The following is a 15,505-nucleotide window of genomic DNA, read 5'->3' as shown; positions in this document are numbered from 1 at the left end:
GATTTGGAAAGTATAGGCAGTTATGTGGAGGCCAGTACAATGTCAGTATCAGGCAGGTGTATGAGGTAGAAAAGAAGCCTCGCTTGCAGTCTGTAATTAGGCTAAATTTAAAATCAACTGCTTTTGGCGAAATAAGTATACAGTCCATACAGGATGTTTTCTCAGATGACCCAAATACTGACATTGAGATTCCTTCCATATATGATGAAATAGTAGTCAATCCATCAGAACATACTGAAAATTCCAGTGAAGATTTGCCTGTTCTTACATATATAGCAGGGTATCGTTGCTACTCTGTTTTGAAAAATACTAAATGTGAGTTTTGTAAAGATATTCTGGTGTTAGATAACATTTTAGATGATCAAGAAATGTATTCCCTAATACAGAATGTAAGTAGAGGAAAACTACTCATTCCTTGTTCTCAGATTATCAGTGTGGTTGTCACTACTTACCTGACTGTTATGAAATTGTGTTATAAATTTGAAGCTGTGTTCCTTAAAGTACCAAACCAAAGAGAACTGGTTTTTCACCTGGCTTGGAATTCAGTTTTAATGAATGAACTGCTCTGGGCAAGAGTATGTGGTAGTCACAGTGCTCAAGATATTTGCAAAAAAGTAATATGGATATCAACCAATGTATTTCTTAATAATTTTACCAAAAAGAAAAATCAAAGCATCGTGAAGGATGCTGTCCCTAGAAAGAAAAACATATTCAACAGAAGTAAGTGAGGCCTGAATTGGACATTAATTGTAAACATCACGCTAAATTTATGCAGTTTGAATATATACTGTACACACACATTGTAAGAGTATTTTTATTCATTACTACCCTGTATTTCTCTGAAATATTGTGATTAATAAAGCTATTACTTAAAAAAGAATACTGATTAAATGGTCAATAAATGTGAAATCAACCATTGGTCTAGTTCTTGAAACCTCAGATTTTCATACATTTAGTGCAAATTTTATTCAAATTTGCTCCAGCTATCATTAATTTCCATTTTGATGATTTGAAACAAATGCGAACAGTAAGTATCCCACTAGCTCCAGCTATAATACAATTTTTTGGCCTTAATACAGCATTTTTTGAGAATGCAATTTTATCTGAAAAGTTTGTACACTTCTCTTACATGTCCTAAAATTAATTTGTTTTCAACATACATTGGCTTGCTATCACCATCTTTTCCCATAGAAATGTAACCATGTTAGTCAGATGTTCACTTGCTAGTATTATCATTACAGTGAAAGTTTTCACTAACAGAACAGTTTTAGCAGACAAAGACTGTCAAGGTCTAGGGTCAGAAGTAAAGAACAGGCCCTGTTCTTCCACTACTTTTGTTTCACACCCTGCAGTTGCTTACTCCAGACTCTTTTTCTATATGAGTTGGGTACGAAAGTCAACACTGAAAATTTTTCATTTTTACTAATTGTGTTTAAACTTGGCAATAATTTCCGTTTGTGTATCATCACAGACAAGTATTTCCAGATTTTCACCAGTTTCTTCCTGAAAGAAGGTTTCACTTAATTTCAATGTTATTTTGTCAGCTTTATCTTTACAATATTTTTTGAGACGAAACATTTCTTTATTACTGAGGATTTCTGTAATGAAGGCAGATGCTTTCAACAAGTACAAGCCTTTTTCAGCATCCACAAATTCAGGGCCATTAGACATACTTCAACTCAGTTGTACCTTTCCATAAGATTTTTTGCTTTTATTTATCAGTAGTTCAGGTTTTGTTTCATTAGATGATTTCACTCTACATGAAATCTTTCTTAAATACACAAGCTCAGATTGATCGTCCATGATTTACATTTCCACAACATTTACTCATGCAGTGTAAGTTTCTTTTGAATGGATTACAACAAAATTTTGACGACTTTTTATCCACAGTTTGTCTTCTTAAGAAATCATAGAAGGACAAATCACAATTATCAAAAAGATGAAACAGACAAGAGATATAAAAATTTAAAATTCATTAGTTTAAAGCAACACATTTTTGAGATACCATTATTCAAACACAGTAATGCCTGACAGTGAAGTTTAGTGCTGGAGTTTTCAGAATGTACGGAATCTTATTGCATTCTGTGTAAAATGCCACTACTACTATTTTAAAAGGCTGCTGTATGTATGCTTGACTCGTGCATTATAAGTGTTGCATTGCTGCAACCTGCTCCCCTTTCTCCCTCTAGTGCTTTGCTAATTTTCTTTCAACAATTGATATCTCTTGAAGCTCATTATTGTGTAAATAAAACTGAATGGTTTTGTTTTATTATTATTAATCCATAGTATTTGTTTTCTGTTGTGTTAGTTACAATTCTTAAGCCAAACAGCTTTAAGACGCTGATCTGACACCCTTGTAAATAAGGCAAAATGGGTCTGTGTGCACAAATTAAATAAAAAACACTTAATGTGCAGCTTGCAAAAGGCCTTTTTCTTTTAAATTACTGCAATTTATATACATCATCTGCAAAACTGCTACCACAAGTAACTTGTTTTTTTCATTTTAACGTAACTGTCATGAACCAGTCTGCAAAAGTTGTGATACAGTTGGCAAAGCAAATTGCAGTTAAATAAAATTTATTTCAAGAAACTCTAATTTTGAAATTTTAAGGATTAAAAAATTGGGTTTGGAAGAATTCAGCGTTTTTGTGAATCTAGTAAAGTAGCACACATCTTTAAACCATAGAAGAAACTGAATAAAGTGGTACTAATTTCAGGCCTGTAAGTCAAATGGTTTTGGGGTTGTGACCTTTTTAAGGTTACAAAGCAAGACAAAAGTGGCAGAATTTTGGTCATTTAAAAAATTAAGAACTCTAAAATAAAAAGCACAAAAAATATTCAATTTTGGATTTTTCATCATTTTGATAGAATAAAATCATCAATGTTAAATTAAATTTTGTATTTATGGATTTCACATGGAGAGATCTTGATGTTTTCATTATTAAAAATGCTAATTTGTGTGTAGTTAAGAACATGTGTAAAGGCCTAATGAAGCCATCAATCCCGTTACAAGTTTTGGATTTGCTGTGTAAAAACAGGTAAGTTTTAATGTATTAGTGTGTGAAATAATTGATATAAGAGAAATTTTGTTGAAATAGCGATGTACGACACTAGAAATATAACATGTAGCCAGAGAAAAGCGTTTCTAGAAGCTCCTGCCAGTAGAAGCCGCTCTTGGACGGACGGAACTTGTATGACTACTCTTGGCAGGCGAGCTGCTCAGCGCACAGGCCTTCTCTCTAGGTGGCGTTGGCTGGACCTACCGCCATCTTGGATCCCCCAAAACATTAACAGACGAGTGTTTACAATTGCTTCTTGTTCGTTATTTCTGTTGTGTGCACGCGATATTTGTTTTATATAGTAAATGTTACACTGTTTTAGTGAACAACACAGCATAAGGAACGCAACTTCAAACGTTTTGCTGGTCTTAAATGCGTATTCGACACAGTAATACGACACGAAAATATGACGCTTCTGGCCTCAGTACTGTAATTCCTTTTTGTTTATACACTTCGAATAACAAGAAGAGATGTATGTGCTATGAAAAACGTTATTTCTTAATCCATTTCTATGAACTTGGATTGTGTTTGTGTCGATAATTGATAAAGCTAGAACCCCAAAAGCAATGATTGATAGTTTAGAGGCACCGATTTGTATTCGTTGCATTTTCAAGTCAAATGCAAATTTTAAATGTTTAAGTTTGCAAGAAACTTACCTTATTTCCTTTGGTGTCCCATAGTTGTATGCAGGGATGATATAAACAAACCAGCTGCCATGTCAACAAAGTGAAAGATTCGTTAAATTACAAAGGAAAAGAACTGAATTTAAGATTGTCAGGCACATTGCAGTTTATACATCTGCTTTGTTTTTAAATTGTACCTACCAAGTGACATTCAGTGTTGCAAATACAGCAATTTACAGAGTAACACAACAACACAGTGATTACTGTAATGATCTAAATAGGCTGGACTTAGATAGGGAACTTTGCTCTAACAAATATGTAACCCTTTAAGTACTTATAATTTAACCACTGTAACAGGTGTTCCACACATTTTACTGAAGATTTAATTATCTACATGTAGTTACATTACTTTTATATTAAATTATTGCATTTTAAAACGTTAGTCCCAATTCCAGGATATTTCTTGCCAGGACTTTTCTGTTACTTGGGAATAACCAAACAATGAAAACAAAGTGTATTGGACACCTCCAGAGAGCTCTTCACTTGGATTGATAGGAAATCTAAAGTCAAATCACAGAAATAAAACCATACTGTAAAACTTTACAGTGCATCAGAATTTCAAGTATAAGGTATATAAGAAAATAGCGCTTAAATAAGTCCACTTATGAATGAAATGTGATTTGTTTAAACTTTACACTACAATCAGAATGATTAGTACACCCGTAAGCGACGCAAGCCGGAATCAAACCACCAGAAGCGAATGTTTTGGGGTAGCTAACATGGCGGATCTTTACTTGGGTCAGCTTCAAGTTTGTGACGTCATGACAACTCCTCTTATTTTTACCTCCATGGAAATACTGACAGTATGTGTCACTTGACGAAGACCAGTGACAGGCAGATGAGTTAGTATGAATAAATAAAACACATGTAAGTTATGCATCTGTGAGCTGCTTGATTTATCCACACAGCGTTATTAACAAAAATAGATTATTTATTAGCAAAAGAATACATCCTACTTGTAGTCGATAGAATAATATCATAATGTGTTGGACGTTAAGATTTTACCATGAATCCACCTCCTTTCAAGTTCCGATATATCGTTATAGCCCCGACAAGAGCCTATCTCCGACATTGTTGTAATATCGAAGTTAAGTTCAGTGCCTGGTGCTTCTGAGAGAGGAGATGGCTGTAGAAAGGATATTAATAAAGCTTTTTACCGTTCTCTTCTAAGACGATAAATGCGACACCTTGTGTGGAAAAAATGCTTGCAGTCTTTGCATGTAATGTATTCGTCTTATAGGAGTCTGCTGGATATTTTGTTTACATCATACAATAAAAATAGGCTGTGTGATAAATATTCCACACCTATTAAGCCAATTTGGTATGGGATCTCGCACTGAAGAACAAAACCTGTAATGCAGTTTAATAAACTTGCTGGCCAAACATTGTAGCAGTGAATCTTTCGTCAGTGTAATATGCAGTATGCTAAATAGAAGAATTTTCCTGAAAAACCAAATGGCATACAGATAGACTTGTTGCCACTAGCTTCAATCAACACACTAGGATTGCTTAATCACACATTGGACAACGTTCTTTCCCCAAAAACCACTACTGAGGAGTGACATTTGTAGCCAGTGTACATTTCACATAAGATATGAGAAATTATGGATCGATATACATGTTCCTCTATAGCACTGCTTTCACTTTTTATTTTATTTTTATTTTATTTATTTATTTATTTATTTATTTATTTTTTTTGTGAGAGGGACAAGGTACCATGCCAACAAGTGGCCCAGAATTTGGATAAACATTTAAAAACATAATAAATCTGTGTGTACCATTTGTTCAGAATTATATGTATGTAAGCACTGGACTGTCAGTAAAATATGCTTATATGGAAGTGTTCCTTGGGATAATAATAGCCCACATCCATTAAACCACCTACTAAGTCTCTCAGACTGTCGATCAAATCTCGTATTACCTCGTAATACACAACTAAAATCCTAAATATGTTATGTATGTGATAAATAATAATTGATTCGAAGGCCAATCGTAGATAACACCATACAGATATTAACACTGTGTAGTGTAACCATGACACATTTTGAAAGATGATGTTTCTGCAAGCCATAGCTGCAGGAGCACAAGAAAGCTAGTTTGCCTACCTTGGTTCTATAGAAGCTAATGTTGGCAAATGAGATGGTTTCAATCATCCTGTGGAGTAGCTCTGAATCCCACCATCAGACCAGATACGAAACAGCTGTCAGTATCGCTGTTTTTGTGTGACCAATTTCTACAGTAATACTATAGACACGCAACGAACAGGGTCATAAACCTTATAGGCCCTGATTGTCTTTTTTTAAAAATATTGTATCAAGGTGTTACATCCTGCCATTACCAAACAATCCATTAAAACTATAACCTTTCACAACATCTACACATCTACCTAAAACTATAACACTTATGTATTCCAGTTTAAGGATTCCAAGCAGTAAAAATACGTCATAATCATCAACATCAAATCTAGTGATACACAGTAGACAAGTTGCAGAAAGCTCTTAGGGATACATACAAGAAAATTTTAGGTAATGGTCTAGGTATGCATGCCAGACTCCTCCTCGCTTAGGTATCTAGAATGCATAATTTGTTCTACATATCGCTGCCACCAACGCATCTAGGACCCACCTTTGCATTATCAGAATTATTGTCACTAGATTTATTCCATATTCTTAACACATTGATAGAAACATCTCGTTAAGGATAAGCTTTAGACAGCCATAGTAACCACAAATAACAACATGTTTCCAACACTATTAACTTGGCTGATGAAATGATTGGATGAATAGACTGTCACATCCATCTGCCAGTAACAAGTCTTTATGGGTCATGACTGTCTTGTTTTTAAAGTAGAGTTAATGCATCCCACCATTACCAAATAATCCATTAAAACTATGGTCTTCCACAGAATGTACACATCCAGCTTTGACAGAGGACAAGTTACTCTCTCACCTATTTTTCGTATACAGAAAATTATTAAAGCTTCTGTTACAACTAGAAGCACCTTGATTGAGACTCTAGGAAGTTAACGGCCTGAGCAGATGTTGATGGAGCCTGGTAGGGAGCTAAGAGCATGAGGTATTTTTATGGTTCTTAGCTTGTAGAAACAGCATGTTGGGAGTTGAAAGCAATTGGCGGCGACCTCATCCCTCACTAAATATTTCCAGACGGGCCCACCCCCATGCAGGGCAGACAGGGCAGTCCCTCGTCGAGACAGGTCTCCAGTATAACAATACCACGATACCCGCCATGGCACCAGCCAAAGCCTGGGCCGGGGGTGACGGCCTGAAGGAATGTGTCTACACAGTGGAGTTGTAAACAAGGCATTGTGTGCAGAGCCACACATAGCAAAAATTCACAAGTTTTCGTGTTTGCTGATACTGCAAATAGGCATGTGAACCACTTCCATCAGTTGCCTCAGTTGTATAAGAAAGTCCTGCATCTGCGAAACGTTTAGGTATGGCATCTTTATTACACCTCATAGCCAGGACTAACAAGCTTCAAGGCACAGGCGATTTAGATAAAGATATTTAAGACTGTATCTGTTCGCTTGCCGCTGTGGGAAATGACATGATTTCAGAGAAAATCATCTTCCCCCTCTGCGAAAACTTTAAAAAGTCAGTAACTGACGGTTTCTTTTTTTCCAGAGACACAGGTTTCTTAACTCTTGCCCTGGTTCGACATGAGTTTGTGCTGTCATGTAGGAGGGGAGATTTAGCGCCTCAAGAACTCTGTGATTGGCTCAAGATGGGGTGACGACAGTGTCGTTTGTGCTCTTTGCAGGAAAACGGAATTTTTTCTGTAGAGGTGTGAAGCACTAGGATGTGGAACTTTGGTCTGGAAGCACTTCCAGACGAGGCTCTGGTATGTGTGGTTGGTACTTGGGACTCGTTCTGAGACTGACTTCACTTGCGAGTAGTTTAGACTGGGGAGCCTGTGGTGAAGTTCTTACTGTACCCACAGTGTGATTTCAAACATCTCGAACAGCTCATTTGCCGAGGGCACACTGATTCATTTTTGGTTTACCAGTCTTGACGTTTGGTATCCATGTGTGCTCTGTCGTATACGTGAGCCAAATTGGTCCTTGGTATGACCAGCGAAGGGGCATATCACACACTGAAATCTATCGTGATTTCAGGGCTCTGGTAGAGAGTAAATTGCTATCCGGCTGCCTGATCGCTAGACCGTGAGAGTGTTGCATTTCTTTCGTGGTCGCGATCGATTCGCAGGCGCCACCTCCAGGTCTCATTTCCGCCGCACACATCTCGCCACCTGTAAGTTACATCGCTGCACGAAGCAAACAGGGTATAGTACTGCCACTCTAGCACTGTCAGGGCGTACAGATCTCAATCGCCACTTGCCCTCAGCTGCACTTATATAGAAAAACTTCAGTAGATTTGATCAATCAAAGTCTGCTCCGTGTCAGATCAATTCAGATTGCGTTATCCACATTTTTAAGACCAGAATACTTGCCTCACTGGACACCAAGTTAAACTGTACTTGACTCACTACTGCCACCCATAATGCTTGTCAATTGTAGTCTTAAACCACCATTTAGTTGTTTATGGCATTCAGTCAATAACTTGTTTAGCATAATTTATGTCTGTTTTTTTTTCTTTTGAAAAATAAATGCTGTTAGAGCACTAAAATCATGCCAAGACAATCAATCATTTAAACAGTCCCCACTAGGGTTACCTTTCAACTTTTGTAATCGACTATTAGGAACCATTGCAGAAATGATGTTATGATCAACACAATCTGAGTGAATATTACTTCCCCTGTAGTCAAACTGCAAAACGATCTTAGGGATACATGCTACTGCGCTAGTATTAGTCTTAGTCATAGGAAAGGGGAATTTTGTTAAAATTCAGTAAAGGTGCGGTTGGGCGATGAAGTCTGGGGCACTGGCAGTGTGTGGTAACAGTCAGCAGCCAATAAGCCAGGCAGAGTAAAAATGGCACGGAGCTGCAGCGGCGTATTGCACGTACGATTTGTTTGGCATGGAGCAACAGCGAAGCAGGGAACTGCAGCGTTGCTTAAGTTATTGCGATGTATGAGGCGACGTAGTAGGCCAGAGCCAGGAGTGGCGATGTGTAAGTGGCTGACGTATGGAATTTACCCCTGCCATAGATTCTGTCTCCCTCTGACACTACGTCAGAAGTGAGGGGGAAAAGCAGTATAAATAGTCAGGCACTTTTAGCTTGAGGGGTGTGCCAGGTCAGTCAAGAGTCGGGTCAGCCCTGTGCTGGTCTGCTCTTATAGGGCCAGTCTGGCAGCGATGTTGTAAATGTTCTGTGTAAACCTGTACTTTGTTTCTATGTACTTGTTCAGGCTATATTCCGCCATGGGGACACAACACCGGAGCGGGACGGAACGGCAGCCGGGTACTTGGAAATTGCACGGTCTGCCTGAAGGAGGACAGTGACAGCGGTGTGCAGCAGGTCCAAGACAGGCCACCTTCGCTTCCCACCTGGCGTACCGGGGCCTGAGTGAGGCGCATGCTGTGGGAGGCGCAGCAGCCCTGAAGCAGCATTAAGGATGGTGGAGGGTGTTGTCATCCGGCAAGCATTACTAGCGGCAAGTTGTGGCACAGCGTCCAGGAGGGCACAGGTTCGAGTCTGGTCCTGTCCTGGGAGCAGCAGTGGCAGAGGGCCATGGGTGACCAGTACAACCACCTTCGTCCCATGGTCGGACAGAGCACTTTTCGCGGTTTCTAGCCATGGTCGCAATACCAGAGCAACAGGCAAGTACGGTAGCAAAAGCTGAAGTCAATAACTGGTTATTGAAGTTTGGGGTGCCTGATACAATAATTACGAATCAGGGAACGGACTTCATATCATCTACATCTACAGCTACATCTACATGGATACTCTGCAAATCACATTTAAGTGCCTGGCAGAGGGTTCAACGAACCATCTTCACAGTTCTCTATTATTCCAATCTCGTATAGCGCGCGGAAAGAATGAACACTTATATCTTTCCGTACGAGCTTTGATTTCCCTTATTTTATCTTGGTGATCATTGTTCGTAATTGTAATACCTAGGTGTTTAGTTGAATTTACGGCTTTTACATTAGACTGATTTCTCGTGTAACCAAAGTTTAACGAGTTTCTTTAAGCACTCATGTGGATGAACTTACACTTTTCGATATTAAAGGTCAACTGCCACTTTTCGCACCATTCCGATATTTCCTCTAAATCGTTTTGCAGTTTGTTTTGATCTTCCGATGACTTTATTAGTCGATAAACGACAGCGTCATCTGCAAACAACCGAAGACGGCTGCTCAGATTGTCTCCCAAATCGTTTACATAGATAATGAACAGCAAAGGGCCTATAACACTACCTTGGGGAACGCCATAAATCACTTCTGTTTTACTCGCTGACTTTCCGTCAATTACTACGAACTGCGACCTGTCTGACAGGAAATCACAGATCCAGTCACATAACTGGGACGATATTCCATAAGCACGCAATTTCACTACGAGCCGCATGTGTGGTATAGAGTCAAAAGCCTTCCGGAAGTCCAGAAATACGGAATCGATCTGAAATCCCTTGTCAATAGCACTCAGCACTTCATGTGAATAAAGAGCTAGTTGTGTTTCACAAGAACGATGTTTTCTAAACCCATGTTGACTGTGTGTCGATAGACCGTTTTGGCTCTGAGCACTATGGGACTTAACTTCTGAGCTCATCAGTCCCCTAGAACTTAGAACTACTTAAACCTAACTAACCTAAGGACATCACACACATCCATGCCCGAGGCATGATTCGAACCTGATACCGTAGCGGTCGCACTGTTCCAGACTGTAGCGCCTAGAACCGCTCCGCCATCCCGGCCGGCTAGACCGTTTTCTTCGAGGTAATTCATTATGTTCGAACACAATATATGTTCTAAAATCCTGCTGCATATCGACGTTAACGATATGGTCCTGTAATTTAGTGGATTACTCCTACTACCTCTCTTGAATATTGGTGTGACTTGTGCAACTTTCCAGTCTTTAGGTAGAGATCTTTCCTCGAGCGAACGGTTGTATATGATTGTTAAGTATGGAGCTAATACATCAGCATACTCCGAAAGGAACCTAACTACAGTCTGGACCAGAAGACGCTTTTATTAAGTGATTTAAGTTGCTTCACTACTCCGATGATATTTACTTCTACGTTACTCATGTTGGCGGCTGTTCTCGATTCGAAATCTGGAATATTTACTTCGTCTTCTTTTGTGAAGGCATTTCGGAAGGCTGTGTTTAGTAACTCTGCTTTGGCAGCACTGTCTTTGATAATATCTCCATTGCTATCGTGCAGAGAAGGCATTGATTGTTTCTTGCCGCTAACATACTTCACATGGAGGTATAATCTCCATGGTACTTCACATACGACCAGAATCTCTTTGGATTTTCTGCCAGGTTTCGAGACAAAGATTCGTTATGGAAACTGTTAAAGGCATCTCTCACTGAAGTCCACGCTAAACTTTGAGCTTCTGTAAAATATCGCCATCCTTGGGGATTTTGCGTCTGTTTAAATTTGGCATGTTTGTTTCGTTGTTTCTGCAAAGTGTTCTAACCCGTTTTGTGTACCAGGGAGGATCAGCTCCGTCGTTTGTTAACTTATTTGGTATAAATTTCTCAATTGCTGCCGATACTATTTCTTTGAATTTAAGCCACATCTCGTCTATACTTATGTTATTAATTTTGAATGAGTGGAGATTGTCTCTCAGGAAGGAGTCCAGTTAATTTTTATATGCTTGTTTGTACAGGTATATATTTCGCTTATTTTTCGAGGATTTGGGGATTAGAATATTCAATCTTCCTACGACAGCCCTGTGTTCACTAATACCTGAATCGGTTTTGATGCTCATTATTAACTCAGGATTATTTGTTGCTAAGCGGTCAAGTGTGTTTTCACAACGGTTTACTCTTCACGTGGGCTCATGAACTAACTGCTCGAAATAATTTTCAGAGAATGCGTTTAGCCCAATTTCGGATGATATTTTATGCGCACCTCCGGAATTAAACATTTATTTTCGCCAACATATCGAGGGTAAATTAGTCACCACCAACTATTATCGTATGAGTCGGGTACGTGTTTGAAATCGAACTCAAGTTTTCTTTGAACCTTTCAGCAACTGTATCATCTGAATTGGGAGGTCGGTAAAAGGATCCAATTATTATTTTATTCCGGTTGACAACAATGACTTCTGCCCATACTAACTCACTGGAAGTATCTACTTCAATTTCGCGACAAGTTAAACTACTTCTGACTCCAACAAACACGCCACCACCTAGCCGCGCGGGATTAGCCGAGCGGTCTGAGGCACTGCAGTCATGGACTGTGCGGCTGGTCCCGGCGGAGGTTCGAGTCCTCCCTCGGGCATGGGTGTGTGTGTTTGTCTTTAGGATAATTTAGGTTAAGTAGTGTGTAAGCTTCGGGACTGATGACCTAAGCTGTTAAGTCCCATAAGATTTCACACACATTTGAACACGCCACCACCAACCGTGCTTAGCCTATCCTTTCGGAACACCGTTAGGTTCTTCGCAAAAATTTCGGCTGAGCTTATATCCGGCTTTAGCCAGCTTCCAGTGCCTATAACTATTTGAGTATCAGTGCTTTCTATTAGCGCTTGGAGCTCTGGCACTTCTGAACACAGCTACGACAATTTACAACTGTTATAGCAATGGTTCCTGTATCTACGTTTTTCCTGTGTTCAGCCTGCACCCTTTGTGACTGAAGCCCTCTTGTGTTTTCCCGATACCCTCTAACCTAAAAAACCGCCCAGACCACGCCACACAGCCCCTGCTACCCATGTAGGCGCCTCCTGCGTATAGTGGACACCTGACCTATTCTGCAGAACCCGAAACCGAACCACCCTTTGGCCCAAGTCGAGGAATATGCAGCCTACCGGGCGTAGAACCGTCTGAGCCTCTGATTCAGACCCTCCACTCGGCTCTGAACCAGAGGTCCGCAATCGGTCCTGTTGACTATGCTGCAAATGGTCAGCTCTGCTTTCATCTTGCAAGCAAGACTGACAGCCTTTACCACTTCTGTTAGCCACTCGAAATCAGAGAGAATCTCTTCTGATCCAAAGTGACACACGTCATTGGTATCGACGTGAGCCACCACCTGCAGTTGGCTGCACCCTGTGCTCTTCATGGCATCTGGGAGGACCCTTTCCACATCTGGAATGACTCCAACAGTTATGCATACGGAGTGCACATTGTATTTCTTGCCCTTCTTGTCAGCCAAGTCCCTACGGGGCCCCCAAACGCGCCTAACGTTGGAGCTCTCAATTACCAATAATCCCACCCTCCGCGATTGCCTGGATCTTGCAGGCTCAGTGGTTTTCTCTGAAACAGGGCAGGTGACAGCATCTGGCTCAGCGACAGTGTCAGCCACAGACAGCACCTGCAACCTGTTTGTGAGACAAACCAGGGAGGCCTTACGTGCAGCCGCTTGTGAAGCCTTTCGCCACCTGCGTCGCGCCAAGGCGACCTCCCACTCGACCACAGGTGAAGGGTCAGCCTCAGCGCGAGCAGTAACTGGGTTGGCCACCGACGATTACCGATCGGAGGACTCTGACATGCTGGACGTCTGTTGGATCCCCACAGCTGGCCCACAACAGTGGTGCCCATCCACTGCAGCCTCAAGCTGTGTAACCGAAGGCATCACAGCCTGAAGCTGAGAGCGAAGTGTCACCAACTCGGCTCGCATCTGCACACAACAATCGCAATCCCTGTCCATACTAAAGACAGTGGAAAACTAAAGTATGCAGCTAAATGGACTATCGGCACATGCTGAGCAAATCTACTGTAGAACCTGACGAAAACGCACGAACTGTGTCTAGTAATATGCAGATATTCAAAAACCTAACTACCAAAACACTCAGGTGAGACTAAATAATTTGACCCTGATTTGTAACTTGTAATAAGTCACAAAATCGGTTTACTTTCCGACGCAAACGAAAAACGCGACAACTGGCTATTAGATATTAAATTTACATGCAGGAACTTAAGAAACTGAACTATTAAAGCACACAGATGATATAATAAAATTAGCTCCTGGTTAGGAACTCATAAATGACAAATACGGTTACTTGCCTGTTGCTGGGTCTGTGTAGGTCGGCTGCTGCTGCCTGACTGGAATTAATGACACAGTTGTGTCGGTTATTGAGAATTAAAACATTACGGGCCAATCCATTTCATCTGCAGGCGAATGGGAGAACGGAGCGAATACATAAAACAATTTCAAAAATGCTAAGTTATTATGTGAATGGGAACCATGATAACTGGAACGTTTATCTTCTGTACATGGTATCGAGTTGTAACACCAAAATACATTGGGGGTCGGAATGTCACCATTTGAGGTGGTCTATAGAAGAAAGATGCCATCACCGTTTGATGTTCTATGTCCGAAAACGGGAGCTAAGGAGGACGAAGTGAGGAAATTTGCACGGACAATATGGGAAGTCTGGAAGAGGGTACAGAAGGCCAATACGGAAGCGTTGGAAAGGCAGGAAGAACAGAATAAGCGGTTGGGACCTTTACCACAGTACAGGGTAGGTCAATGGATACTGATCGCGAATCCATGTACACCTAAGGGAAAGATGAAGTACCACAGACCATACCGGGTTGTGTAGATGACATCACATGTAAATGTTAAAGTGCAGCTGCCAACAAAAACATCCATTATCCTTGTAAGTAGAGTAAAGCCTTTTAGAGGAATGGTGGACAGATTACCTCAAGTACAAGGAAGTGACCCAATTGCAGAGGCTAGACAAAGAAAACAGGAGAAGAAGGTCGCAGGCGGAGGGACAACAGCGGACGCATACTGTTCCGTATATGTTACGGTCACAGAGGGAGTAAATTATTATATGTATAATATTGTATGGCATGTTTACATTGTGTGTTTTTGTATCAAGGGATAATTTGCGTTTTTTTGTGTTTTGGTGGGTCAGATAATGGTTGCGTTTTTCTTGTTTGTTGTTTTAGTTTTGTCATTGTATGGGGGAGACTATTTTCAGAGAGTTCGGTAGGGGCAGAGTGAACTATCGGGAATTTTTGAGGATGTTGTGCGATGTTAGTGACTTGTAATGGGAAGGGGTTCTGGTGATATTACCAATGCAGAATCTGAAATATTTAAATTCCATGTTATCACGGTTAATAAAGTATTGGAATACGTTCGAACGTTACAACAGCATCGCACTGACGAAATAATGACAGTTGGCGTTTCAGCCACACGGTGTGCCATTTTTCTACTTTTCTTGAGTATATCTTTGTGGGGAGCGTGGTAACATGCACCAGTAGAGGAGGTGCCACACATCAGTTGCCTATGGTATGGGTAACCACTGTAAACAGTGTATAGGGGTAGCATTAATGTTTTTATGTTCTCGTTAGTTTTGGTCTGTAGCACAGAAGATTTGTCAACAAGATATGTTTACACAGCCACAGGCCACGGCTGTTAAATTTCGATTCGGGACGAAACTTGTTGAAAGGAGCCAGGTGTGCTGCGCTAGTATTAGTCTTAGCAGTAGGAAAGGGGAATTTTGTTAAAATTCAGTGAAGGCGCGGTTGGGTGATGAAGTCTGGGGCCACGGGGCAGGTAATAGTCGGCAGCCAGTAGGCCAAGCAGAGTAAACATAGCGTGGAGCTGCAATGGCGTATTGCACATACGATTTGTTTGGAGTGGAGTAACAGCGAGGCAGGGAACTGCAGTGTTGCTTTAAGTTATTGCAATGTATAAGGCGACGCAGTAGGCCAGAGCCAGGAGTGG

This window comes from Schistocerca serialis, chromosome 6, assembly GCF_023864345.2.
Source record: "Schistocerca serialis cubense isolate TAMUIC-IGC-003099 chromosome 6, iqSchSeri2.2, whole genome shotgun sequence".
In the NCBI taxonomy this organism is placed as follows: domain Eukaryota; kingdom Metazoa; phylum Arthropoda; class Insecta; order Orthoptera; family Acrididae; genus Schistocerca; species Schistocerca serialis.
The sequence above is the reverse complement of the archived record's forward strand: the minus strand, read 5'-3'. Positions refer to the sequence as shown.